This window comes from Bos grunniens, chromosome 14, assembly GCF_055505025.1.
Source record: "Bos grunniens cultivar Pamir isolate PY7600 chromosome 14, Bosgru_T2T1.0, whole genome shotgun sequence".
Lineage (NCBI taxonomy): Eukaryota > Metazoa > Chordata > Mammalia > Artiodactyla > Bovidae > Bos > Bos grunniens.
In genome coordinates, this window is record NC_141178.1 from 71279931 (window position 1) to 71305032 (window position 25102).

At 43.8% G+C, this 25102-nt stretch overlaps 1 long non-coding RNA gene across 1 annotated transcript in view; it reads left to right on the top strand.

Moving 5' to 3' along the window:
• The window catches only part of LOC147359664 (uncharacterized), a 68564-nt gene that overhangs the window by 20910 nt on the left and 22552 nt on the right, over positions 1–25102 (top strand). Inside the window, exons 1-2 of the long non-coding RNA XR_015141130.1 lie at positions 1–10477; positions 15124–15238. The exon at positions 1–10477 is cut by the window's left edge and continues 20910 nt beyond it. This is a non-coding gene — a long non-coding RNA (uncharacterized LOC147359664). The remainder of the gene's footprint in view (positions 10478–15123; positions 15239–25102) is intronic.

Consider the following 25102-nt stretch of genomic DNA (forward strand, 5'->3'; position numbering starts at 1 on the left):
ATAGGAGCATAATTGGATCATGACTCACAGCAGATTTTTTTAAACTTTTTATTTTATATTGGAGAATTAAGTGAAAATGAAAGTTTCAGTCATTCAGTCACGTCTGTAGCCCGCCAGGCTCCTCTGTCCATGGAATTCTCCAGGCAAGAATACTGGAGTGGGTTGCCATGCCCTCCTCCAGGGGATCTTCCCTGACCCAGGGATCAAACTCAGATCTCCTGCATTGCAGGTGGATTCTTTACCATCTGAGCCACCAGGGAACGAAGCCCATGGTGAAGTGTAGCAGATTAACATTGTGATAACTTTAGGTGGACAGCAAAAGGACTCAGCCACAGCAGCGCCTGACTCTTCTGTGGAGTTCCTGCCCATCTCTCCTCTCCCTGTTTCTCACCCAAACACCACCCCGTTGGGCAGACACTCAGCTAGCATCTTCTTGCCTCTGGGACACCCAGCTGGTCCCCAGCCCGGGGAACACATTGACAGCCTGTTTCCTTCTTGTCAAATCCCCTGCCCATGGCATTCAAAACCATCCTGTTTTGTGCCCCATCCACCCAGGCATCTTTTACTAGCCTTGACTTCCCCATTGTTAGGAGACAATGGGCACACAGACGATATCCATAGGCGGAATGAATCGCTCTCACTTTCCAAAAGATATAGCTCCAAGAGAGGGAGCTGAGGCCATGAAACGAGAGTCATAAAACTCGCATTCCCAGCCCCACTACTCACGGGTTTTGTAATCCTGGACAAATCGTTTACCCTCTCTGAGCCACCAGTGGTCCTATTTGAAAGGGTGGGGCCAGTGCTAATTGCCCTGTTCCCTCCTCCCCCGCCCGACTCACCATTTACTGTGAGAATCAAATGAGATAATGTCTGTGAAAGTGCTCTGTAAACCAGAGCTGTTATTATATGGAGGTAACCCATTATTATTAAGAACAGGTTTTCCTGATTCTTCCAGCTCCCCCTCCCTCTCCATCCCCTGCACTGGCTTGAGGCTGAGGCTCCCTGGAGGTGGACCTTTGGAGCCAGAAATGAGAAGAATCCTGCTCTGCTTACCAAGGAGAGTCTTCTGAATTGCTGTGATTTAGGCATGTGGAACCAAAGAAGGAGAAAGAAGTTCTGACACCCAGATATTTCTTGGTTTGGCTTTTGAACATCCTAGTGGAAACGACTCTGTTAAGCTCCACACAGAATTCACAGAAACACCCTGTTCACCTGGGTGCTCTGGAGTGAAGCTGTTTCTAAAACCTCTGCTTCCAGGCGTGCCCACCTTGGTCCACTCATGTACCCTGATGAGTTCTTTGAATGCCAGTCTCTTCGTATTACTTCTTGGAATGAACCTAACACTATGGGTCCCCATCGGCCTCAAGGTGAAGTCTTAATACTTACCAGGGGCTCTTGCTGAACTTTGCAGCCTTCCCGTGACCTCTCACCCCTTCATGTTTTACCCTTTAGCAGTTCACCTCTCACCCAGTATTTCATTCTCTGTTCCCACTTCCTCTTCCTGTACAGATCAGCCTAGATATGACCCATTTATAAAGCTTACTTACCCCACTTGCCTTGATAAAATGGAGTGCCTGCAATGTGCTCCTATAGCATCTTGGTTTTTCTCTATAGTAGCCTCTCCACTCTTGACTATGGTCATGTGTTAGGATCTGTCTTCTCTAGGAAGCCAGAAGCTCCATTAGGTTACGTTCTACCACTGGCTTGGTCATCCATTGTAGTCATGGCACTAGTTCATAGTCGAGCAGTGAATGAATGAATGAATGAGTGATGTGTCTGAGCATGTTGTGGATTTGTGTCTGGAAGGTGGGGAGCTCAAAAATGTTAATAAATAACACAGATGTGCTCATTTTAGAAAAGAATTAATATATTCCTGAATAAAGTATGCAAACTTTAGTATTAGAATATTCTTGAGCCCAAGTCTGTTTTCCTCTAAAAGCCATTTTTTTAATCACTATACCTGACTGTAAGGTGTTTTGTTTTTTTAAGGAAGCAAATTCTTTTTGCTTAAAACATTTACTTATTTACCAATATTTATTTGTAAGGGCAGGGTCCTAATTGTGGCACATGGGCTCTTCGATCTTGATCGCTGCATGAGGGTATCTTTAATTGCAGCATGTAAACTCTTAGTTGCATCATGGAGGGATCTAGGTCCCTGACCAGGTATCGAACTGGATCCTTTGCATTGGGAGTGCAGAGTCTTAGCCACTGGACCACCAGGGAAGCCCCTGCAAGGGTTTTAGTATTAGAAAAATCTAGGCTTGAATCCCTGGGACTTACCAGTTGTGTTCACTGAAGTAAGTTAGTTTATCCCTTGCACTCTATTCCTTATTAGAGCACTCTGTGAATTAAACAGGATGATGTTGGTAACATGCTTGGCTTTTAGTAGGTTCCTTACATTAATTGTTAAGTTGGTAAGCCAGAGACAGAGTTTAGATTTTCCAAATTCGGGCAATCCTAAAATGAAGACGTTATTTTCTTCTATAACATCCTTGAAGAATGGGGGAGATCAGCATGACATTGAGCGTCTTCCTTCCTGGGGGAACTTGTCATTTCTTGAGGTGGGTTAACGAATACGTCCTGTGACAGGTGAGCTTGTGGAGAGTGCTTTTGCAGTCAGCAGAATTCTGCTGTCCTGTGGTCCTACTGCTCAAGATTGTTAGGGAAAGTCTAGTCATGGTGCCAGACACACCTCCCCAGTCATCTGAGGACAGTTGTTCTACTCCCATTATTGCCTCCGCAGTCTTATTTCTCTAGGTAGAATGATACTAGTCAGTCCCTCCAACTGTTCTCAGGGAACAAGGCATTATCCACCAGTCCTATACAACTTTAGCAATAATATCTAAAAGACAGACTTAGCAACCAGGATACTTACTAAAGCATTGATTACATTTGTGAAAAACGTAACATAACCACTTAAATACACATGATGGGGATCTGGTGGAATAGATTACAGCATGTTCACAGTTCGTATGAACAAATAGCAAGAAGCCTTCAAGAGTGATTGGAGGAATAAATGTTTATTGACTTGGAAATATGCTTATAGTATGAATTGGTAAATGTAAAAAAAAGCCAATTATAAACTAGAATGTCATGGATAAACCCCAACTTTGGACCACAATATTTATGAATTTATGGAAGAAAATCTAAAAGTATTTAAAAGGGTGAAAGTGTTTATCTCTTGGGGCATGAGATTATGGGGATTTTCTTTTTGTTCTAAATTTTCAATTGGAGGAGGAAGTATAGCTTAGTGGTTATGAAAATGGACTTCAGAGTCAGGTAGACCTGGTCTTAGTCATTTTCTACTGCTTCAGAGCTTTGAGACCTCAGTTTCCTAATCAGTAAACTACAGAAACTGATAATGCCTCCTCTTAGTGTGGATGAGAAAATGATGAAGCTGCCTTTATTTCTGGAGGGAATTAGTGTGTGCCCTGCTAAGCAATTTACTCTCATGGTCTTTATCATGAGCTCCATTCCAAAAATGAAGAAACTGAGGCTCAGCAAGGCGAAGAAACTTGCCGTTATGCTGCATGAAGGGGCTTAATTACTTTCTCCACTCCGCTTCAGTCCTTTCAAGGTTGTTCAAGTTCAAATTTGTTCTCCTGTCATCCACATCTCCCTGCTGACTCATTCTGGACCAGTTTTGACTAAAACCCCCCAAACATTTTCATACTGGTCATGTCTCCTCTGTCTTTTTTGTTGTGTTTTATCTTTTCTTTTTTGAACATGAATGAACTTATTATGGAGCAGACAGGTGGATGAGAAACCTGAGCATTCAAATCATACCATGAACGATGAGGAAGTCCGAGAATAAGCCCTGTAATTTGGTAGTGAGAAGTTGCTGATCACACCGACTTCACATACCCTGGAGCCCCCAGGGGTAATATTAATAAAATGCATGAGCTTTGCATTTTCCCTCTCAACTCATCTGGAAAGAGTGACTTCTGAGGTGAGAGTAGGTGAGTGGAGAGGTCGGGAGCAGTTGAGGGAGGGTGTCTTTGGGCTGCCATGGGTCCTAGGAGATTCTGAGGGACAGTGGTCAACAGAACTGGGTGAGGAGCACGAGGCCACCGTGGAAACGGGGGCACCCGGCGGTTCCGAGTTCTAATCCTGCTGTGTCATCTTGTGGCCTGAGCATGTTACAGAAGTCTCTGAACTTCATCCTCAAAACACAGCCAGTGGTGCATCGGTTCTGGAGGTCTGAGACCAAAATGAGATCACCAAAGACTCAACTTTGTGCCGGGACCAATTTCAGTCAGCATCTTCTACTCCATGCCTAGGGTGGGAAAACCATACAGAATAGAAACTCAGAGCTGCCGGAAGAAGGCAGCTCCATGAGGCCAAACTGGCCCACATGGATCCTTTATCCTCATTTTGACAACTTCATTAATTTAAAAAAAATTCAAAATCAATATGTTTTTGTGGTTGAAAAAAAAAAAATCAAACCAGGCAGGAGCATCTGGAATAAATAATAAAAATTCCTCTTGATCACCCTTTAATCCCGCTCGTGTCTCCAGAGAGAAGCACAGTGACCAGTCTCCTTGTGTGCTTTTCTAGGCATTTTGCTGGGGCTTTGAAGTGTTCATATGTAGGCATATATACTTCCTCACCAACATCATAAATGTTCTGTGACATGAATGCTTCACAAAGCTTTCACAGAGAGAATGAAATGCTGGCGAAGGGAAGAAAAGGTTCCCCTGGCTCAGTAGTTTCCCCACGACTTTTCTGTGTGGTACGGATGCCCCCCAAATGCAGAAAGGGCTGGAAGCGGACCTTCTACCTTCTTCGTGTGGCTACCACTTCATGCTCTGGTCCTTAGGCTTCTGCTTTGGAGGTTGTCATCTTAGATCACATCTGTCTCTCAAGAGACTTGGGCCCTTTGGATAGGATGATCCTTCCCCATCCAAGGGGAAATGGGACAGGCCCAGGAGGAAATAAGTGTCCAGATGACAAATTGCATGAATCAAGGGACTTGTGAAAATGACCAATATTATTTTAAAACATACACTGTCTGCAGAGGAGGAAGGCAGTTGCTTCTGCTTTGACTCTTCTTTTGAGAGTGGGTAGAAGCCCTTCAGGGGTGATGTTGGATCCTGTACTTTTTTTTTTTTTTTTAATTTTTTAATTGGTGGAAAATTGTTTTACAATGTTCTGTTGTTGGTTTCTGTCCTGTGCTCAGTTGCTCAGTCATGCCCGACTCTTTTTGGCTCCATGGACTGTAGCCCACCAGGCTCCTCTGCCCATGGAATTTTCCAGGCAAGAATATTGGAGTGGGTTGCCATTTCCTTCTCCAGGGAATCTTCCCAACCCAGGGATCAAACCCGCATCTCCAACATCTCCTGCATTGGCAGGCAGATTCTTTACCACTGGTGCCACGTGGGAAGTCCAGTGCAAATCAACCATAATTACATATATATCCCCTGTCTTCTGAGCCTCCCTCTCCTCTCCCAGTCCCACCCCTCTAAGTCATCACAGAGCGCCAGGCTGGGCTCCCTGTGTTATAGAGCAACTTCCCACTGTGTCTGTTTTACACATGATAGTATATGCATGTCTGCTACTTTCTCAATTCATCCCACCCCCACCTTCCCCTGCTGTGTCCACAGGTCTGTTCATTCTCTACTACGTTCATTACCATTTTCCTAGATTCCATGCTGCTGCTGCTAAGTCGCTTCAGTCGTGTCTGACTCTGTGCGACCCCATAGACGGCAGCCCACCAGGCTCCCCCGTCCCTGGGATTCTCCAGGCAAGAACACTGGAGTGGGTTGCCATTTCCTTCTCCAATGCATGAAAGTGAAAAGTGAAAGTGAAGTTGCTCAGTCGTGTCTGACTCTGTGTGACCCTATGGACTGCAGCCTACCAGGCTCCTCCGTCCAAGGGATTTTCCAGGCAAGAGTCCTAGATTCCATATATATGCGTTAATACATGATACTTGTTTTTCTCTTTCTGACTTACTTCACTCTGTAAAAGAGGCTCTAGGTTCATCCACTTCACTACAACAGACTCAAATGTGTTCCTTTTATGGCCGAGTTGTATTCCACTGTAGATATGTACCGTGTCTTTTTTATCCATTCATCTGCTGCTGGTCATCTGGAGAGCTTCCATGTCCCGTGTACTGTAAGTATTGCTTCAGTGAACGTTGTGGTACATGTGTCTTTTCTTTTTTTTTTTTAATTTTATTTAATTTAACTTTACAATATTGTATTGGTTTTGCCGTATATCAAAATGAATCTGCCACAGGTATACACGTGTTCCACATCCTGAACCCTCCTCCCTCCTCCCTCCCCATACCATCCCTCTGGGTTGTCCCAGTGCACCAGCCCCAAGCATCCAGTATCGTGCATCGAACCTGAACTGGTGACTCGTTTCATACATGATATTATACATATTTCAATGCCATTCTCCCAAATCATCCCACCCTCTCCCTCTCCCACAGAGTCCAAAAGACTGTTCTATACATCAGTGTCTCTTTTGCTGTCTCGTATACAGGGTTATTGTTACCATTTTTCTAAATTCCATATATATGCATTAGCATATGTGTCTTTTAGAATTGTGTTTTTCTCAGGGTATATGCCCAGTAGTGGGCTTGCTGGGAGCTCTTTAACATGGTTAATATCTAAATGGTGATATTAGTGTTAATGTACCTTTTGGGTACACAGTTTTGGAGAAGGTTATTAATTGGGCTCAATCCAAATAGTCTGAGGGTTGTTGAGGGTATGACAAAGGCTCCATGGGGTTGGAGAGTTCCCCACTCACCTCCCTCAGGACGTTTAGTGTGGAATCTGATTCTAAGTAGTTTCCTAATTGCTGTATATTGACATACTTCAGTTGTCTGTATTCTTGTTGACCATCTATTTATTCATTCGCTTATTAATCAAAATGTTTTGAGGTGGTTTGATTTGCCAGGCACTGTGCTATGTGCTGTATTGATATGGACACAAAAGAGGAAGCCATTGGTTGTCCTTAGAGCTGCAGCAGGAACAGACTTTCAACAGAGGGAATACTTGAGAAAGGCTTCAAAGTAGGAATAGGAGTTTGCCTCCCCACCCCAAAAAAAGGTAGGGGAAGAACATTTCATGAGGGGAAGCACCATTAATCAATGTTGGAAATACAGGATGAGAAGGTAAGATTTTGGGTGATGAAAGAAAGTCGTAGCCTGGACTGATTGACTCAAGTTGTTCCTTATGGACAAAATCACAAATATTGATTAGAGAAAGATTTCCTTTTGTTCTATCTAATTGAGTTCCAATGGGCCACTGATTTACTCAAGAAAGATTTACTCAGCAACTACTACATTCTTTGCATTGCGGTGGTGCTAGGAATATGATGTTGACCACTTCCTTTTGGCCATTTCCCCAACGGCTCAGTAAATAGTATTAAAGTTTAACTTGGCAGTGATCACCCTTTTCTTTCGCCCATGACAAAGCATCTTTCTATTTAAGGGGCATCTACTGTGAGAATGGCATGAGTTTTTATGTTCTGGACAATGTAAGGGAGAATTTCAAACAGTTTTATTGCCTTTTCAAACTACAAGTTTAGATGTCAGTGTAACTCATTGTTATATCTATTGACAGTACATCGATATGATCAAACCTGATCTTGTGATAGACAACTCATAAATACCTTAATAAAGTTTATAACCATGCCTCTGAATGCCATCACTTTTTTCAGCACCACCCCCCTCCACTTTTTTCCCCCGCTAGGGAGAAATGACTTGGTTACACAATGAGTTTTATAGAGTGGCAGGAGAAACACAGTGGCTGGTGCCCAGGCTGCTGCATTCTGATGCCTCCACAAATAAAACACCCACGTCACACAGTCAGTCCAGAACCAAAACAACAGTGGGATCTGTCCTGAGGTCAGCATTATTGCAATCCAGCTTCCTAACCCCTCCTACCTCCACCGCCTCCTCCCCACTCCAGAGGTTAAAGGACAACTAGCTCAGTTCTTGACATCCTGCCTTTGGTCTCTCTTAGCTTGGTTGCCTCAGAGAAGGAAATGGCAACCCACTCCAGTGTTCTTGCCTGGAGAATCCCAAGGACGGCGGAGATGTCTATGGGGCTGCCATCTATAGGGTCGCACAGAGTTGGACATGACTGATGTGACTTAGCAGCAGCAGCAGCAGCATCTTGGTTGCCTGGTGTCTTCCCACCTGTCAGTCTTCCAAGAAGAGATTCTTCGCCTCCTTTAAAAAATTTTCTTTGAACAGCCCTTTCACTTGCTACTCCAAGTGTCTCTTTGGTTGACAAAACCACAAACCCAGATGGGTAATTAAGGATTGAGGGCATCAGTGGTTTGGGATTTCTTTCAGCTAATTGCTGTCCTATGTGAAAGATTGCGTCAGCTGTGACAGCTGGCCTGAATAATCATCCCTCTTTAGCAGTAAGTTTTCACCTTCTGTGTAGTGGGGGACTTTCAAGGCTGTTTTGACTGGTGATAAATCTGAAAAGGTATTATAGATATACCTCACTGGGTTGTTGTGAAAATTAAATAGGAGACAGCCATCAAGTTTTTGCCATCTGCCTCTTTACAGTAAGCATTTGATTTCAGTTAGGTATTTTTGTCTTCTAGAATCTGTGCATCCTGGACCCTCACACCCTGCACTCAACTCCGCTACTCTGTGTTGCTGATGGCACGAGGCCTGTGATGGCTTCCTTTTCTCTGTACTGGTTTTAGAGGTAGAAAGGAGGATGCTGGGATGTGGATATAGTTATTCAGAAGGCTCTGCCAAGCATTAGTTCTTTGCTGGCTGGGACAATGAGCTCTGGAACACGCTGCAAGGTCTAAATGGAATTTTGTTTTGGGTACAACGAGTTATGTTCTCATTTATACCAGAGTAACAAGGATTGCTACCTTGACTATCTAAACTGAGGTGGGAGGGGTGCATGGGCTGGGAGCAGAATGGGAAATTAGATATTCTTACATGTTGCTCTTTGGAGAAGGAAATGGCAACCTACTCCAGTGTTCTTGCTTGGAGAATCCCAGGGACAGGGGAGCCTGGTGGGCTGCCTTCTATGGGGTCGCAGAGTTGGACACGACTGAAGCGACTTAGCAACAGCAGCAGCAGCAGCATATGTTGCTCTTAGAGTTCTTTGGAAATAAATAATTGTAGCGGGATTTCTTTTTTCTTTTTTTTTTTCCGGGCTCATATGGCCAAGTACAAACCCAGAGAAGGAGGAAGTTAGTTCATATTCTTGCTTTCTTCTAAGGGCAAACAGATCCACTGACCTGTTCCCAAGGGCTCGTTTTCCATCTCTGCTGGGCTCATCAGAGTGGACAGTGAGTCTACAAAGGCCGACGGGGAGAAATGCTGCTGAGAGCTTACCTTTCGGGTCCCTGCCTTTTTCTATGGAACGTGACCTGGGCTCTGCATCTGGTCCCCTGACCAGTGTGTTTGTAGCGGAGGCGGCCTGCTGGGCCATACAGGGGAGCTGCAGGGGGTGTCCAAGTTCACATGTCCCGCATTCCAGGCGAATGTTTTTGACATTGAGCAATAGCATAGCTCTGCCAGGTTTGGGTCTGTCGGATTGGAATGTAACCTAGAAGGAAAGTCCCGGAGTGATTCAAATGTTCACCTCCCGGCAACCTTTTTTTTTTTTTTTTAAATTACTTTTAATTCTCCAATGACAAACTCAACCCAGCAGTCTCACTGGCCCGCAGCACTTGTTGGTGCTGATAAGTCCAGCTTCCCAAGAGATAGGAATGCAAATCCGAATATTTTGTTGAGTCATGTGTACTCTGCGGCTCTTTCCCAAACATTGCGTCAGATCCATCACTGGCAGCTCCCAGGACTCTGCTGGATGACATTGGAGGTCCAGGAAAAGCTCTGTTCATTTCTCGAAAAAATAAAAGGCCTCTCACTCTCTCCATCTAATGGGTTGTAACATCCTGTTCTTAAGAAAGCCGAACCCCTGGAGGGAGCAGAGGCACAACCGGTTTTGTAGATAAGTTTGAAAAATAGGGCTCTTGGCTTTTCCCACCCACTCCTGTCTCTTAGCAACAGGACAGCTGATGGTATCCACCCAGGGGGAAAAAAAAAAAAACAAAACACAGAACATGTGGGGGAGCCTGTCTGCATTCTTGACTGCAGTCTGATTTATTTAAACCTTCCTGCATTCTTGGGTGTGGAGACCCAGGAGTCACGTCATGAAAGCATTCCCCTGCCCTTCTTGTGACCCTGCAAATGAGCGGATAGAGGACAATCTCAGAAGGAGATGGATATTCTTCCAAGGCAAGAATCGGCTTTATCTGGGGGCGGGCACTTCCTCCGATTTGGGGGAGTTGCCGTTTGAAAACTTGAGCACATTCATAGAGGGAGGTAGACTGGGGTGTGGCTTTGGAGAGAGCCCTGGACTGGTGGGATGGGAGTCCAGTGCCCTCAGCTCTTTCTACCTTGGGACCCCTGGCAGGAAAGCTCTGATGCTCTCCCTGTTGGCTTTCTCAACTGCAGAGTAAGGGCATTGAATGGACATTTTCTCAGGTAACTTCTAGCACTGAATCTATCATTTGAGTGTACACATGTGTGAGTGCACATTTATATAAACCTTCTGTTGTATCACGCACCCATCTGACTTTCTCTTTCTCTTGAGCTTTAGTGTTATTAAGTGTTAAATGATAGAGCAAGAATGTGAGGCCAGGTCAAGCCAAACCTGAAACCCATGTTTTCAATCACAGCCCTATACTTAGGTTATGCAGCCAGAGGTGCCATGTGGTTGGTATGTTATGTAATATCTTGTGACCTTTTTGTCTATATCTCTGAATCCATGGGAACAGAACTGGGATGTTGCAGAGGATTAGGCTTTCATGGTCAGAGGGATCTGGGTTCAGATTCCTGCTCCATCTCTTAATAGTTTTGTGGCCTTGGGATTCTTGACTGTGTGACACAAGAGTAACAAATCCTGTGTGACCAGGTTGCTCTGAGGATCAGGTAAAATGATGTCTTTAGAACACCTGGCCCAGTGCTTGCTACATGGAAAGTGCTCAGTGAAAAGGGGATTGAGGTTGAAATATTGATTGATTATAGGTTTCTTGATGGTAGGAACTTACTTTAATTATTATATAACCCCAGTATATTTTGTGGCACACAAGAGACAAATTATGTTTGTTGAGCAAAAGAGATCTCTCTCTCTCTCTTTATCACACACACACACACACACACACACACCCAAAAATGATGAATTTTATGACTTCATGTTGCTGGAACTTTTTGGTAGGGCTCTGCATTTTAGAGCACTAAATCATAGCTAAGATAACCAATATGATTTAGTTGCAGTTGGCTGTTTATCACACAACTTGAATGTTCTTCAATCATTTTCAAATATGAGCAGTTGCTTTTCAAAGTACTTTTTAAAAAGCCAGATATTGTCAGGGTGTCTCTCTGTCTTTCTGTCTCTCTCTTGGTCTCTGTGTCTCCTTCTTTTCTACTGAGCTCTTCCTAGGTAGTAGGCACTGTGCCAGTTGTTTTCCATTCATTATTTCCACTTTACTTGTAACGACTCTGCCAAATAGGTTTTGTTATTCCCATTTCACAGCTGAGGATCTTGAAGCTCAGAAAGTGTGAGTCATCCATGACCACTGTTAAGACCCCAACTCTCAAGTGGCAGAGAAAAAATTTGAACAGAGATCCCTCCGACTATTAAAATGGGGAGGAGAGAGATAAATTCATATTTTGTCTTAGTTATGAAGCCCACTCCCTTGGGAAAAAAGCCATCTATTCCCTTATTAATACTAGGGAACTCCGAGCATGCACTGTACCTGGCTGTGCTAACTCCATTATATATTATCTTATTTAATGCTATTCACAATCCTGAAAGGCTAATCCTTTGTTATTAGACCTAAATATCAGAGGAGGTAATTATTGAGCTGCAGATAGATTCAGTCAGTTCAGTTCAGTCACCCAGTCGTGTCTGACTCTTTGTGATCCCATGGACTGTGGCACTCCAGGCCTCCCTGTCCATCACCAATTCCTGGAACCTGTTCAAATTCATGTCCATTGAGTCGGTGATGCCATCCAACCACCTCATCCTCTGTTGTCCCCTTCTCCTACCTTCAATCTTTCCCAGCATCAGGGTTTTTTCCAATGAGTCAGTTCTTTGCATCAGGTGGCCAAAGCATCAAAGTTTCTTGGAAGGACTTTAGCATCAGTCCTTCCAATGAATATTCAGGGTTGATTTCCTTTAGGATGGACTGGTTTGATCTCCTTGCAGCACAAGGGGCTCTCAAGAGTCTTCTCCTAAACCCAAGTAACCCAGGCTACACTTGGCATAACTGGGAATTTAACTTAAGTAGTCTGACTCCAGAGTAAACTCTCCTCACAAGCTCATCTACTGGTTTTGTTAGTGTCCATGAGGGCAAGTCGTCTCCATTACTCTTGGGAGCATTATTATAGCTTCTGTAGAACTTAACTTCTGTTCTTTTAGGTGATGCCCATCACCAGCCTCTCCTTGTCCTTGAGAATAAACAGTGGACATTGAGGGGATGGAAGCTTTAGAATGATAGACTAATTGATTTGCAATACTGAAAGATTTAAGAGATCACCAAACTCAGTGGCTTCTAACCATGGGGCACGAGCTGTTTGGCGGTGGTCCAGAGGATCTTCCTGACCCAGGGATTGAACCCAGGTCTTCTGCGTTGCAGACAGGTTCTTTATTGGCTGAGCCACCAGGTAATTCATGATCAATATTTACAAAGTGAGATGAATAGAATGGAAAATATAGACTGTATTGCACTGAGGGTGAAATAATGTTGAGAAACAATTGATTTACTGATCTGTGTTAACCTGTGTTCTGGGTCATTGTGTAAAATACATTACTTATTGAGGGTCATGCTTGCCAGACTTTGAAAACACTGGTTTCATCCAGTGGTTTTTGAATTTTGTTCCAAGAAGCCCTCAGATACTTTAATGGAGATGAGAGAAGTTGAGTAGGAAGAGCTTCAAGAATATCACTCTTACAGCTAAAGTCTGATCAGATCAGATCAGTTGCTCAGTCGTGTCTGACTCTTTGCGACCCCATGAATCACAGCACTCCAGGCCTCCCTGTCCATCACCAACTTCCGGAGTTCACTGAGACTCATGTCCATCGAGTCAGTGATGCCAAGCAGTCCCGTGTTTATCTGTTTTTCATGTTGAATTTTCATATAATAGTTTATCTTTTTAAAAAAGGACTCTAGAATCAGTCCTGGGTGTTCTTTGGAAGGGCTGATGCTAAAGCTGAAACTCCAATACTTTGGCCACCTCATGTGAAGAGTTGACTCATTGGAAAAGACTCTGATGCTGGGAGGGATTGGGGGCAGGAGGAGAAGGGGATGACAGAGGATGAGATGGTCGGATGGCATCACTGACTTGATGAACAAGAGTTTGGGTGAACTCTGGGAGTCAGTGACTGACAGGGAGGCCTGGTGTGCTGCGATTCATGGGGTCACAAAGAGTCGGACACGACTGAGCGACTGAACTGAACTGAACTGAAAAAAACAATTGAAGAGCCACTGATTAACCATTGGAACTGTGTTGTATTGAATATTGATTCATCCTTGTGTGGCTTCACATGGTTACCAAGTACCATATGCACAGCCAATGAGATGGCTGCCACTGAAATATACAGCAAGACTAGAAAATATGATCTTCCCTGTCTTGAACTTGTTGTAAGAACCAGTTGTTATAACAACAACTATTTCTTACACCAGATATGGTAAAGGAGTACATGATGATGATGTTCAGAATTTGGTGGGTTCTTTGAGGTGGCTCAGATGATAAAGAATCTGCCTGCAATTCAGGAGACCCAGGTTCGATCTCTGGGTAAGGAAGATCCCTGGGAGAAGGGAATGGAAACCCATCCTGTATTCTTGCCAGGAGAGTTCCATGGAGAGAGGGACCTGGTGGGCTACAGTCCATGGGTTGCAAAGAGTTGGATACGACTGAGTGACTAACATTTTCACTTTTTGAAAAGTTATGCAAAGGATTGTTACAAGAATGGTTATGGATGGATAGAAGCTGGCTAAAGCAATGGAGATGAAATAGAAAAAAAAAGGATTATACTTTGGTTCAGATCATCAGCATGAATACAACTGTAATATGAATTTACTTGATAACAGTTTATGACTCCAAGTCTGAACTTATTAACTGATTTCTAACTCTGTGAGTCAGTACAGTAGTGCCATGTGGACCAAAACCTAAGGTCAGCTTGCCTACATATCATGTGTTCATGGACATATGGTATAGGGGACCCCTGTAAAGAGAAACTGCTTGCCCATGGCCAAAGTACTTTGCAGCTTTCCCCATGTTAGATAAAGTCTGTTTCCCTTCTTCTTGATTTTGGTGGATGCTGTGCTGCCTTGGCCAATAGAATGTGGCCAAAATGATATGCCGTCTGGAACCTACTCCTCATGTATGCTGCCTACACAATCTGGAACCCTTAGACTTCTGATACAGGCATGTGAATAACTCTTGATTATCCTTCTGGAGGCAGGCAATGTAAGAGAGACCTCAGGTGTCCTAACCAAGGTCATCCTGGACCAACCAACCTCTAGCCCATCTGCCAGATGATGGCAGACACGTGAGTGAGCCCAGATACATTCAACTGCATTCAGCCCAGACCAGAAGAATTGCCTAGCTGACCACTGCAAGAATGAGCTGTTAGTAGTTTTTGAAGTGTTCTGTTAAGCAACAAATTCTTGCAGATGTACCCACTCTCCTGCTCTGGCAAATCCATGCTGGAAGACACACCATGGCCACATCTGATTGCAATCAACATTAGTTAGAGATGTTAACACACTAAGATTTGCACAGATTGGAGCAAAGAGAGGGTTTCTGAGGACGTACCAAATAAGGAATGAGGAAGCTTAATCTGGAAAGTAAGGGTATTTGTAGGAACATATGCTCTACCTTCTGAGATTTGACATTAGTGGGAGAAGTGGGATGAATTCTTTATAACGTCTGTGGTTGCGATTTTTATCCCACTGCCTCTATTCTTGCAGTTGCCTTATGGTGGGCAGAGTGTTTGTTCTCTTGAGCACTATCTTTGAGCTTGGGTTTGGATGTGTAACTTGTTTTGGCCAATGAAATGGAGGCAGAAGTTATTGTGTGCCTCTGGAGGACTCAGTCTTCTGTACTTCTGTTATCACCACCAGAACAGAATGCTGCTGGCCCACTGGTCCCAGAGGAAGATGAAAGTCGTGTGAAACAGAGTCACCTGGAGCCTGCGATACAGTCTTTCTGGGCGACCCATATATTCATAAATGAAAGGTGAATGCTTACTCATGTGCTGCTATGGTTTCCTATTGATTTTTACCCAGCCATAGGTGACCAGAAAGACTTCCGCGATTAAAATTAGAATCAAGGAATGGCTGCATTGGGGAAGCAGTCTTCCATTGCATTTAAAGATGGGTATCTTTGCTGAGGAAAATGAACCTTTCCAAAGTGAAACACATGGTTATATTAGGAGTCTCCTATCCATGGGCTATTCGATCATCAGGAAACTGTACATGATCTTAGTTGGAATGGGGATGGGACTTTCTTTCAGAGTGACTAAGATGCTAAGCAGTTTGGGAAGTGATTAGCTAGTCATTTCATCTATGTTTCAGCAGAGACGGAGGACCAGCGGGAGCGTAAGCACGCGTGTGTGTGTGAAGACAGTGTAAGTTAGGAGCAGCAGTCGGTGTGGGAAGCTGCAAATGCCCCACCAAGGTGTTGACCTTTGATTCAAACTGGGAGCTTGAAGCCTTTGTTTTTCAACTGGGAGCCCCTCCTGCTTACATCCAAAGACCCAGTTTAAGTCCAGTTTTCTCTCTGGGAAATTTTCCTGACCTTCCTAGTCTTCAGAGACCAACTTATCTCTGAGCTCTTCATCTTGATGTAGTTCATATGCTCTCTTAGCCTTTTCCTTGACTTTTTCAGGCTAAGATGGTGGATTTCCATGTGCTCGCATAGTGTTTCCTCAAATTAAAGAGCTTGCTACTCTGTGCTATGGTCTTGTATCTTTCTTCAAAGCCATGTGTTGGTTGAAATCAAGGAATTTGGCTTATCCATTCTGGTGCCCCCTCTATGTAGCATGGTGCCTGGCACACTCTAGGGCCTCAGTAAATACTTCTTGGATGAATGGATGTAGATTCCTTTCATCTTTTGACAAACTGAACTCCTGAAAGGCAGTTGGTATTTACATTTCCATAGTGCTTCAAGGTCTGTGCATTTATTCATTCAACAAATATTTGATGAATGAGGCTTATCCTGACTTTTAAAGCCTTGTGCCATCTGGCTCCTATCCATCTCTTTGACATTATTTTGTGTGGCTCTAACCCTCATTCATTCACCTGTTCAAGCCATACTGGGCTTTTCTTCTGTTCTTTGTATTCTTAAAGCTCCTCCCCATCTCAGAACTTTTGCAGTCTTTTTGGTAGCAGTCTCTACCCATTGCTCTTCTATGACCCCCTCCTTCTTGTCATTCAGTTCTAGCTTAAAGGTCTCCTCCTTCAGGAGTCCTGTCCTGAGTGTCCAATCAATGATACCACCTGCCTCTCTATCACATTCTTCAGTCCCTACATGACATTCATCTCTTTCTGATAAATAACCTCATCCCTTCTTTCCTTCCTTCCTTATTTGCTTGATTGATTGTCTCTCTTCCAAAATATATCCAAAATATAAGCTTCATAATAATAGGTACTTTTTAAAATTTTTACTTCTCTATTCCTAGTGTCTGATAACTATGTCTTGAATGGATGAATGAATGAATATAGGTTCAGCACTGAACTGTGTTGCAATTTAATGGAAAGAGGACTGATAATTACAGTTTTGCTGAATGAATGATCAAAATACACATGGTACAGCAGAAAAACCAAAACCAAGCCAACGAACACTAAACACAAAACAAAACACTGGAGTGCGTGTAGCCCACTGATGCACCAATGCCTCAGCTTCCTCTGTGAGATGAGGATAATGACACCTGGTTCATCAGGAGCCTTAAGTGAGAAAGGGAAGGGATAGCACCCAGCATCATACCTGACATCCAGCGGTGCCCCATGAATGGTGTTCTCCACCCTCCCCCTCTGATGTGGCAAATAAAATGCATTGAAAAGCTTATATTGGTCTACATAGATGATCCACTCCAGAGAACTGAACTTCGATTCCAAACATGGCTCCTAGGCTTCAATTCAATTCTGAAAATGTTGCTGGTATTCCAGTGTCGACAGTGGAGGTGGAGCTGATTATCATTCATTTGTGAACCACGTATTTTGAGTCTTTGAAAGCCTTGGTGAACCCGGGAGGTCTCATTAGTTGCTGTTCTAGGGCAGTGTGATGTGGAACTATGTGATAATTGGCCGTAAGCCACTGAAAAAGCCCAAAGAGCCAGGAAATGATGTAGACGGGGCTGATCATCAGCAGAGGTGCTGTTGATAACTGCTTGTGTTGCCTGACATGCCATCCTTGGAGAATTAGTCCTTTAGCTTAAATCATTGCCCGATTAAAAACAACAATTTCAGCAGTCACTAGCATGTTAATAAGAGTTTGCTGCATAGCAGGGTTCCCTTTATATAGATCTCATTCAATTCTCACATCCAAAACAGTGGTTGTGTTGAGTGACCAGGGTTAAGGCAGGTTGAGTCTGCATCTTGGGGTAGTTCTTTCTGGAGGCCGGGTGGCTGAGTGTCTGGGGTGTCAGGTCCCATCAAAACCCTGGAGAAGGGGCAAGTTTGGCCAGTGCAGGGGCGAGGGCAAGGACGATTACACAACAGAGCTCCCAAAGTGAACTCATATTTGTTTCCAACCTGTTTTTCCTCTCCCCGCTCCACCTACACAGATGTGCTCTTTAAATATTTATTTGCCCACCTTTGCTGTGTGTGGTAGACCTGATCCCTTTGAAGGTGTTTACTAATTAGATCAGGCTGGGAAGTTGGGCAACTTCAGATGTATTTGTCCTGTGTAAGGTAGACCCTGGGCACAAGACCCCTGAATAGCTGCAGGGAAGTTAGTTGCTCGCTGAGCCCCCCTACCCCCCACCCCACCCCCACCTACTTTCTTTATTGGAGGAAGTCCTAATGATTGCTCAATTAAGCTAAATGACGCTGGCTCTTTTTCTGCCATTAGCTCCTGACACAATTCTGAGACAGACATCAGAGAGCCTGGAGCCGGAAGGCTAAATGCTCTTAGCGAACACGATTATGGATCAGTTGCATGCTGGGCTCAATTTGACACCATCCACATGCAATTCTTACTCAGTGACACAGCATCCAGGCCACATGTATTGACTTGCATCTGATCTTGGCTTGAAAGGAAAATCGCTGCTGCAGGAATTCAGGTTCTACAGACCCTCAGGTCACTGGCCTCAAATATTTAAAAATAATATTTGCTTCAGGAGAATCTGTGCTCATGCATGAGTGGATGTGTTTGAAGGGATGTGAGCAGGGCATGTGTGTATGTTTGTATATATATCCAGTTGAAAGAGCTTTTAGAAGAGATGATGCATGTGGTGAGTGGACAAGTCTATTGTACTGGGTCTAAAGGCATCCTTGGTTTGTGGTTCAGGTTTATTTGATGTCTTTCAGCCACTTCGGCTATTGTCACTGTTCTGATAGTCAGAGAGAGGTGAACAGCTGCTGATGACCATGTGGGATGTCCATCTGTGATCTCAGGGGATCCACTAAGAGATTCTTGCCTCAAACATCTTAGCTTGTTTCAACGGTAAGACCAAAGCACTTCCCACTTTCAGGTCAGTGGCAAGAAGCCTGAAAATATGCTGGGATCTATGCCTGTCAACCTGTGACAAAGTTGTAGGTGTCCCTGGACTTTGCCCTGGCCCTCCTCTCTGTTCTGCAGACTTCTGCATACATGTCTGTCACAGTCCAGAATCCGATCTCTTGGTATGTTCACTGGGAGGCTGGGAGCACCTTAGCCTTGTAACCTCAGCACCTCACTCTGTTCCTGGGTCAGCAGTATGTATCAGATGAACCAAATAGGCACATCTCATAGGGAGATATAGGCTTCCTCCTGATGTTACTAAAGAATAAAATGGAGAGCAGAGCCCCCCAAATGAGCATTGGATGGAGAATCTTGGGTGGGCAGGGTGGTGCAGGGCAGGCCAGTGTCCACCTGTCCCTGTGAGATTTGACTTTACATCTAGGGGTGGGGTGGCTTCCCTTTTAATCCTGGTGCCACCCTCAGGTTGTGTGCTTGCTAAGTTGCTTCAGTTGTATCTGACTCTTTCCAACTTTATTCACTGTAGCTCAGCAGGCTCCTCTGTCCATGGGATTCTCCAGGCAAGAATACTGGAGTGGGTTGCCATCTCTCCAGGGGATCTTCCTGACCCAGGGATTAAACCCATATCTCTAATGTCTCCTGCATTGGTAGGCGAGTTCCACCAGTGCCACCTGGAAGCCCATAAGAACAGCTGACTCATTGGAAAAGACCCCAAATGCTGAGAAAGATGGAAGGCAGAAGGAGAAGGGGGCAGCAGAGGATGAGATGATTAGATAGCATCGCCAACTCAATAGGCATGAATTTGAGCAAACTCCAGGAGAGACTGAAGAACAGGGGAACCAAGCCCTAGTTCATGGGGTTGCAGAGAGTCAGATGGGACTTAGCGAATGAATAGGAACAACACCATCAGGTTGGCCTCCAGTTCATTCTGTTTCTTGATGCAACACTTCGGTTTGAATAGGGATAAACCTCCTTCTAGTGATTGTCCTTTGGAAATAGAGCTTAGTATTTAGAGCTTCTAGGACCATATTACCTGAATCTGAATCCCATCCCCACTATGAACACGCTGTGTGACCTTGTGACCTTACTTGTCTCTCCGTAGCCCTTCATCAGTTTCCTCAATGGTGAAGTGGAGGGAATACCATTCTTTCTAATAGGACTTCCTTGGTGGCTCAGTGGTAAAGAATCTGCCCGCCAATGCAGGAAAGGCAGGTTTGATCCCTAGGAAGATCCCCTGAAAAAGGAAATGGCAACCCACTCCAGAAATGGACAGAGAGGCCTGGGGGGCTACAGTCTATGGGGTCACAAAAAGGGTCAGACATGACTTAGTGATTAAACAACAACAACCAGCTGTTTGTGGTGTTAAATTCAAGCACGTTTTTCAGATTAGTTTCTAAGTCACTGGTGGAGGGTAACTCAGGATCATTTCCTGCTTGTTGGTAGAACCTGGTGAGTCTGAATGAATCATGACAAGGCCTCCCAAGTCCTAGCAGACACAGAAAGGAATTTGAACAACCGTTCTGTTGAAACTTTATTAGAGAAATGATGGCAACAACTGGTCTTTGTGAAGGCGACTGCGGCTGACAGCCTTTGTAATTCACTGTGCCTCGTAAAGCTTTTGTGAAATCTCTGTCATCCCCATGGTAAGAAGGATGTTGATCACAGGAATACACCATCTATGACTTCTCCCAGGTTTCTGATCCTTCCAGGGAGGGAAAGTTAACATTTTGGGGGCTCTTCCCAAGAAACCAAATTGCTGAAGTTATGGGACTTGTTCCCAGTGGTCAGATCTTGTTTGATGAGAATTACTGTAGCTTTATGTCATTCTATATTTACTTCCCTGTTGGCTCAGATGGTAAAGCATCTGCCTACAATGCAGGAGATCCGGGTTCAATCCCTGGGTTGGGAAGGTCCTCTGGAGAAGGAAATGGCAACCCACTCCAGTACTCTTGCCTGGAAAATCCCATGGACGGAGGAGCATGGTAGGCTACAGTTCATGGGGTCGCAAAGAGTCAGACACGACTGAGCGACTTCACTTTTTTCTTATGTCATTCTGGGGCTTATGGGCTTGGGTGAGAACTCCCTGACATCTGTTGGAATTTGATGACTGAATGGCGCAGAGAGGAGAAATGGAGAAGGTAGATGTTTATTGACTCAACACAGACTTGTTAAAAAAATATCAGCTACATATATAAAATCTCTTTGCATTAAAAAAAAAAAATTACTAACTCTCAGGAGAGAAAATGATTATAACTCACTGCTATTTCTCCTAGGTAAGCAGATGATTATACATTCCTATGTCAAAGAGAAAAGTTCAGCATAGGTTCAAATCTGGGTCCCTGCAAGGCACAGCCTACCATGGATTTTCCGACATCTGCCGATGAGACTTCCTAGGATTTCATCTTTCTATTTTTCTCTTCACCTACTCTCTTCTTTTTCCATATGGGAAAATAGAAACAAAGAAATAACAAAACCAACCAGGATTTAGAATCAGTTTTCCTGGAGTCAAGTCCCCGAGCCTCATTTTTGCCATCAGCAAAGTGGGCATAATAAGATCACAGGTAATTTGAATATCAACTACCCAGTTAACAGAAAGGTGAAACATGAGCTCTAAAGCTTAGCATGTGTTCATTTTCATATGTTTTACTTTCTGCTTTTAGAGATTCTGCTCCTCCTTTCCTTCTTCTGACTCCGTCTCTGCTCTTCCAGAGACATGTATAGGCATATTTAGCTCTGCTGGTAGAATTATGGGTTCTTAAATTTTGAGGTTATTTGAAGACTCCCTGCCCTTCTCTTCTTGGTGTAAACTGCTGCTCAGGAAATAATGCTAGAATCAAAATAAACCTCTTTTCCTTTTATGCTGTCTTCTTCACTGCTTCCAAACTTTCCATATAGCTTTTCTGAATGAATGAATGTGAAGTCACTCAGTCATGTCTGACTGTTTGCGACCCCATGGACTGTAGCCTACCAGGATCCTCTGTCCATGGGATTTTCCAGGCAATAGTACTGGAGTGGATTGCCATTCCCTTCTCCAAGGGATCTCCCAACCCAGGGATCGAACCTGGGTCTCCCTCATTGTAGACGGACACTTTACCATCTGAGCCACCAGGGAAGTCCAATAGCTTTTCTACTTCTACCTATATCATGTAGGCTGCTATTGTCATCAGAGGTGTTTTGGATTTTTTCTCTTTCTTTCCTTGTCAGCACATCCTGTACAAGGTATTCTTTCATTTCTTCACTTAGGAAACACGTATCAGATACGTGGTTCTGAGCACTGTAGTTGGTGCTGGACTTGTCCCTGTCTATTTCACATGCCTCCTTCAGATTCCTTTCGCTTTTACTATAAATGCCAAGCTCCTTTACTTCAGATTCAAAATCGCTTATATACTTATTGCAGTGTCTTTTTAAAATTATCTCACTCCATAATATTATCACCTCTCAGCTCTGGCTGGAACAAGCTCTCTCTCTCTGCCTTTGCATTTAGCATTATCTCTTCTAGGGATGCCATCCTATCTCTCGTTCACTTATTGAAATCTAACCTTCAGTGGAGAGCTCAGATGTTAATAATTTTGTGAAACCCTCCTGAGTATCCTTCCTGGGGACCCTTGTCACTTCATATCTGAACCAGTATAATTTAAATTACTAGTGACTTTTCTAAGCACATAGGAAGACAGTGAGATTTCAAGGTGTTTGAATGAAAACAGAGAAACATCCTGGCTTACACCTTCTTGCATCCTCCGTAGGCTCTAATAATACAGTGTCTTGGGACATTCCTGGAGGTCCAGTGGTTTAGACTTTGTCTTCCAGCGCAGGGCGTGCAGGTTCAATCCCTTGTCAGGGAGCTAAGACCCCACGTGCCTCATGGCCAAAAAAACAAAACATAAAAGAGAAGCAGTATCATATATAACACATTCAATAAAGACTTAAAAATACTAAAAACACCGCACTTAAACCAGTGTACTGCTCAACACACGCTTGTCTATTTATTGTTTGAATCATATAATAAAACACACACACCAGAGATAATGCACTGTTGGAATTATCCCAACAGTTTATTACTTTTCTCTCATTTTGGGGGATGATGTCAGGTGTTAAGTTAGCTCAGACTCCTATCAAAAGTATCTTCTGCAACTTGGTTGCCACAGCTTCTTAGTTCCTCTTCCATCAAAGACCTCTTGATTGGAAATTCATGTTATCTGGTCTTGCCCAGAGGTCTTGGTATCAGGTAGAAAGAGCTGCAGTTTTGTATAGATGTCTAGGTCTGGGTTGTAATTTTAACTGTAAACTGTGCAGTCTTGGAAAAGTTGTCTTGCCTCTCCGAGTCTCAGGTCCCTCTTCTACAAAATAGAGTGAATAAGAACTATTGTAGGCCTGTTTTGAAAATCTATTGTGATAATATGTGTATATAGTACTTACTAGCTTACTCAATTCATACTAGGTGCTTATTAAATTATAGATATTACTGATATGGACCATGAATGTTAGAGTGCTCCACATCTTCTAGAACATTTTGGAAGAACCATTGGATTTATAAGGATCCATACCAAACTCACATGTGGTGGGCTCTCTTGAACTTCCTTTTAGGGAGCTGTCCAGCACCCAACCTTCTTCTCTATTGGTAGAGCATCTTTTTCTGTAGGCTTGTCACAGAGTAGGGGCCTCTAGCTACCACAGATCTCAGAGAGTATACACCCAATGCTCATCCTTAAGCCACCGGAGCTGAGTAAACATCCAGGCCTTGGTCCATTGATGCTTCTGAGGCCTGACTTCTCAGATTTGGGATCCTAGCTGTATGACTCTTGCTTCTGAGATTTCAAAGATAAATGATCTCTTAGAATCCACTGACATCTAGGTCAGCTTTGATGGTTATGTTCAACTGCATTCTTCCTTTTTCCTCTAAGATCATTGTTGCATTTTCTCTTCCTTAATTATCCAAACTACTATGATCTTGTTCTCTAAGTCTCTTGTTCTTGTGAGTCTCTGATAAACTTTCAGTAAAACCTGTCCCTTCTCCCCCGTTTTTCATCTATATGCTACTTGAAACCCATCACTGACAATGACATAACTATGCAATTCTGGCACTTCATTTGGTGACAAAGAATCCATGGGGCATCAGCCTGATCTTTGATCCCATCCCTATGATGGCCTGGTGGGCTCTTCTGCTGCCGTTGTCTTTGCAGCTGGGCTTCCATTGTTTACTTTCTGGGAATCCTGAAACTAGAAAGGATGTTGGGTTACTCTCTAGCGTAGCCACTAGCTTTCAAATCACCTCTCTTCTGTCCTTATGGGGTGGCACTTCTTGTCTTGGATTGTCATCATGTTCCGGTCTTTCTCCCCTGCCTTTAGAAGAGTGGCTCAGCCAATGAACTCTGATGCCTTTTCTTTCAACACCTGAACTTGTCTAGAAAAGTAATTCTGAAGAATTTATTTACAGGGCAGCAATGGAGAAACAGACATAGAGAACAGACTTATAGACATGGGGTGAGGGGAGGAGAGGGTGAGATGTATGGAAAGAGTAACATGGAAATTTATATTACCATATGCAAAATAGATAGCAAGCAAATATGGCTCAGGAAACTCAAACAGGGGCTCTGTATCAACCTAGAGGGGTGGGGTGGGGAGGGAAAGGGGAGGGAGTTTCAAAAAGGAGAGGATATATGTATACCTATGGCTGATTCATGCTGAGGTTTGACAGAAAACAACAAAATTCTGTAAAGCAATTATCCTTCAATTAAAAAAAATTAAAAAAAAGAGAAGACATGGGTCGATAATCCTTATGTAAGCCAATTCATCTCCTTGTTCTTCAGTCTTCCCACTGATAACCTAGGCTAAGTAGCCATGAGGGTCAGTTTGAGGAAGAAATAAAATGACTGTCATGCTGGGATCTTTGCAAAGTAAGACTGATGTGGTGATATGAATATTTTTCACAGTAACAGTGACAATAAAATCAATGGTGAGAATATTAGGAAGGATTGGGTGGGTTTTGGGTTTGGCTGTTAACTGCTGAGAACTGCTCATTAAGTAGCAGTGGGGGGCTGAGGGTTGGGGTCAAGCTACTATTTTTCTTAATCAAGTAGTGACCTCTTCTGGGGAGAGAAAGAGGCAAGCAGGGTCTTAACACCAGGGGACTTTTTAAAAACATCTGCACCAAGAAAAGCAATGATAGACTAGATGGTCCCCAGGGGGAGAATCTTTCAGGGTAGATGTTTGCTCTGTGCAACCAGGTGAGGACAACACTGAATGAACGGAAGCCGAGCAACATTTGCCGGGTAGCCTCGTCTGGAAGGACTCTCATAGAGCTAGTGAAACCTTATGGATCCATTGGACGCACTATGGTGAGACAACTGGTCATGTAAGCTGCCCGGATCCAGGAAGCCAACACTAACTAGCCTTTGGGAAGAATGGTTCAAAAAAGTTTCA